This window comes from Rhincodon typus, chromosome 43, assembly GCF_021869965.1.
Source record: "Rhincodon typus isolate 14 chromosome 43, sRhiTyp1.1, whole genome shotgun sequence".
Classification (NCBI taxonomy): Eukaryota; Metazoa; Chordata; class Chondrichthyes; order Orectolobiformes; family Rhincodontidae; genus Rhincodon; species Rhincodon typus.
Genome location: NC_063374.1, coordinates 5,609,415 through 5,614,445, shown reverse-complemented (window position 1 = coordinate 5,614,445; position 5,031 = coordinate 5,609,415).

Below are 5,031 nucleotides of genomic sequence, written 5' to 3'. Positions count from 1 at the left end.
TTCTACAGGGTACAGGCACTACATAAATATGCATTGAGTGTTCTGCCATGTGGCTAGATTTGGGAGTTTTAGATGTGGAAAGGCTCTGAGAGGTCAGGAGGTGAGCTGCCCTTTACGTAAGGCTTTCTTTCCGTTGGGATTTAGCTGTGATAAACCCCAGATGTCGAAGAGGGGGGAGCTGCAGGTCTTCGGGATCTTTGCTTTTGGGAGTTTGTTGTATTTTGGCACTCGTGTGGAGCGAATGTTACCCTCCCCTGTCTCAGTCCGTCTTCTGATGCAGCCCACACTGACTTCATTATGGAGTACGCAGCTTTGGCAAGAGGTGAACGCAGTCACCAACTCTCCATGTAGTCCTGCATCTCCTGACTCCCCAAAACCTGTCCCCCATGTACAAGACACAAGTCAGGAGCATGTGGGAATACTCCATACTTGTCCTGCATGGGTGCAGCTTCAATCACACTCAAAAAACACAGAAAACAGGAGCAGGAATAGGCCATTTGGCCCTTCGAGCTTGCACCACCATTCAATACGAGCATGGCTGATCATGCAATCTCAGTATCCCATTCCTGCTCTATCCCCATACCCCCGATCCCTTTAGCCACAAGGGCCACGCCCAGCTTCCTGTTGAATGTATCCAACCAACTGGCCCAACAGCTTCCGGTCGGAGAGAATTCCACAGGTTCACAACTCTCTGAGTGAAGAAACTATTCCTCATCCCAGTCCCGAATGACTTATCCTTTATTCTTAGACTGTTTCAAAGAAGTTTGACACTATCCAAAACAATGCCCATGTGTGATTGGTATCCTATCTACCACCTTCTGCATCCACTCCCTCCACCACTGACACTCAGTAGCAGCAGTGTGTACCATCTACAAGATGCACTGCAGCAACTCACCAAGGCTCCTTAGACAGCACCTTCCAAACCCACGACCACTTCCATCTAGAAGGTCAAGGGCAGCAGATACATGGGAACACCACCCTCTGCAAGTTCCCCTCCGAGCCATTCCCCATCCTGACTTGGATATATGTCCGCAGTTCCTTCGCTGTCATTGGGTCAAAATTCTTGAATTCCCTCCATAAACAAACCTTCAACTACAGTTAGACTGGACTTCTAGAGAAGCCCATTCAAATGAATGCTCCCCTGATATTCAGATCACTTATCCTTCTGTCTATCCCTGACACCCGTCTTTGCAAAATGACTGAGGATGGTTTCATTTCAATCCCACTGATCTCATTATTTAGAAATTTAAAAAGAAGCACCAGAGGGTTTAATTTCTGCGGCTGCCTCGTGTTTAAAAGCATTCGTGTAACATCCTGCTCTGATATTTTACCATCACTTTGAACGCATTTGCAATAAATAGTTTAGCATCAACACTAAACCAGTGCACAGTGCAATCTTATAGGATCTGCACATAACCATAAACCTGAGGGAATTAATCCCTTTTTATTTTGGTGCTGGTTATCACAGACATTGCGGTTATGAATTGTTTGGTTTTAACGAGGAATAACACTGAGGAGGTCCTCGGACGCAGCAAAAGAAAGTCTTAGAACTGCACAAAAATCAAACATGCTGACAGGAAGTAGATGGCCCATTCTTAAAAGGGAGTAATGGACATTCACTCAGTTTTGTTTTTAATTCATTCACGGGATGAGGGTGTTGCTGGCCAGGCAGCATTTATTGCCCATCCCTAATTGCCCAGAGGGCAGTTAAGAGTCAACCACATTGTTGTAGGTCTGGAGTCACACATCGGCCTGGACCAGGTAAGGATGGCCGTTTCCTTCCCTAAAGGACATTAGTGAATCAGATGGGTTTTTCCCCAACAATTGACAATGGCTTCGCGGTCATCATTAGACTCATAATTCCAGATATTTTATTGAACTCAAATTCCACCATCTACCATAGCAGGATTCGAACCTGGGTCCCCAGAACATTACCTGCCTCTCGGGATTAACAGTCCAGCCATTATACCATAGGCCATCGCTTCCCCCTACGCCTACTGTTGCCCCATGTCTGTAGATGATGATGGCCTCTGGACTGGTAATGTCTTTGGACTAGCATTTCAGAATCCCAGGACGTTGTTCCAAGGATTTGGGTTCAAATCCTGCCCTGGTAGGTGATAAAAATGGAATTCAGAAAAAAATTAAGAGTTGTTCTGATGTTAGCTATCATTGATTGTCATAAAAAAATCCCACTAAAAGCCCCTTTAAGGAGAGGGAAATCTGCCCTTCCTTACCTGCTCTGGGCTCTTTTGGACTCTCTTCAAGCTATATCTTTCTGGGCTTCTTAAATTGTTCAAAATGGTGCCGTATTGCGGCGCCAAATGAAAGCTTTTCACAGTATTTTGTTGTAAAACACACGCGACAATAAAATCAAAATAAAAAAAAACACGTGACTCCACGCCCCCTGAAATGACCCTCTCACTTTCAGGACAATTAGGGATGGGCAATAAGTGCTGACCCAACCAGTGATGCCCACATCCCATGAATTAATTAACCAAAAAAAAGGACCTGTTAATTTATAAAAGAATCGATCCATTTCAGATTATAAATTAAGAATGGATTTAGCACCATTTGCAGAGCACAGTTCCGAACTACTACAGTACAGGGTCGACCCTAAAGTCTTCGGTTTGTTTGTTTAAACTAACCTTCCAGATCTAAGACTCTCCTGAACAGTTAATCTCATCATCCTTTGGATAAACTCCAGAAACAAGCAATGACTGTTCTCCGTATCCTGCGATTTAATTTGTGGGAATCTACCTCTGTCTTAAATGAGCTCACTGACTGAGTTCTGTGCAGTACAGACAGCCAGCGATTTCTCCAGCCTCTGAGGGGAGAATTGCATCCTTATAGAGTTATAAAATCAGACAGTGCAGAAGCAGACCCTTTGGCCCAACCAGTCTGTGCCAAACATAACGTCAAACCACTAAACTAGACCCATCTGCCTGCATTTGGCCCGCATCTCTCCAAACGTCTCCTTTTTAGGTACTTATCCAAACATCTTTTAAATGTTGTAATTGTACTCACATCCACTGCTTCCTCAGGAAGTTCATTCCTCACGCGAACTGTCCTCTGTGTAAAGAAGTTGCCCCCATGTCGTTTGTAAATCTTTCTCTCACCTTAAAAAATGTGCCCCCTCGTTTTGAAATCACCCACCCCAGGGAAAAGACAGTGACCGTTAACTCTATCTATACCTGTCATTATTTTATAAACTTCTGCAAGGTCGCCTTTCAACCTTCTTACTCTTTAGTGGATAAAGTCCCAGCCTTTATTTATAACTCAAACCTTCCAATCCAAAATATATTGCCCTTATCTTGAGCCCTGGTTCTAGAGGAACCTAACAGTCCCCAGCCCTTCCTGCTTTGTCCCTGACGAGCCCTGTAAAGAAAATTCTTATGTTTGAATGAGATCACCTCTCACTCTTTGAAATTCCAGAAAATGGAGTCTCAATCTCTCCTCCCATGACAATCCCTCCACCTTAGTTATTGGATATTCATCAGTTAATCACTGGACGTCACTGACTTGGCCCAGCTGTTATTGCCCCACTACAACTGCCTCCTTGAGAAGGTGGGGGCATTCAGCTACTTTCTTGTAGATATATGCCATTGGGAAGGGGTGTGGGGGTACGGAGTTTCAGGATTTTGACCCAGTGACATTGAAGGGACGATCAATATATTTCAAAGTCAGGATGGGGAGTGGCTCGGAGAGGAACTTGCAGGGGGTTGGTGTTCCCATGTATCTGCTGCCCTCATCCTTCTAGAGGGTAGAATAGAATCATAGAATGAACATAGTACATAAAGAGGTCATTGTCCTTCTCGAGGGGTTAGGGGTCACAGGTTTGGTAGAACTCTTGTTCCCTCAGTGCTTATAACGCTTGGTCCAGTTTGGTTTCCACTCAATAAGAACTGCGAAGGCAGTAGAGTACTCAGCAATGGTAACACCACTGAACGTGAAGAGGCAATGGTTGGAGGCTCCCCATGCTGCAGATGTGCGTTGCTTGGCACTTGTGTGGCACGACTGTTACTTGCCACTTGTCAGCCCAAACCTAGACATTGTCCAGGTCTTGCTGCATATGGACACGGACTGTTTCAGAATCTGAAGAGTCACTATATTGCAATTTACTTTGTGATTTAATGTGGCCAACAGTGACAAACACTATGTTGCCTCAACACTATGTCCAGCAGGCCACCCTTATATTCATCAAGAATGTAATGTTCATTGGCTTCTCTGTTCTACATACATTGAATTATTTGGATGGATGGAATCTACCGTGTTGACTCCCAGCATAAAGCATGTTCAGATCAGTTGCGACTGATGGGCAACGCAGAGCTTGGAATGCATAATTTTACCTTCAAATGAAACTTTTGATTTGATTTCCTAAGTTTCTTTGGAGAGCTGTATTTCTTTTTAAATGATCGTTACAGTGCTTTGTTGAGGAACTGTATCTGGGGCTTTTTCATAGAGTTCCCACAGTGTGGAAGCAGGCCATTTGGGCCATCAAGTCCACACTGACCTTCAGAGGAAAATTCCACCCCGACCCACATCCTTACCCTATATTTCCCCACTGATAACTCACTTGGACACTATGGGGTAATTTAGCACGGCCAATCCACCCTAACCTGCGCATCCCTGGACACTATGGGCAGTTTAGCACGGCCAATCCACCCTAACCTGCACATTCCTAGACACTATGGGGCAAGTTAGCATGGCCAATCCACCCTAACCTACACATTCCTGGACACTATGGGGTAATTTAGCACAGCCAATCCACCCTAACCTACACATTCCTGGACACTATGGGGTAATTTAGCATGGCCAATCCACCCTAACCTGCACATCCCTGGGCACTATGGGACAATTTAGCACGGCCAATCCACCCTAACCTGCACATCCCTGGGCACTAGGGGCAGTTTAGCACGGCCAATCCACCCTAACCTGCACATCCCTGGACACTATGGGGCAATTTAGCACAGTCAACCCACCCTAGCCTGCACATCCCTGGACACTATGGGGCAATTTAGCACGGCCAATCCA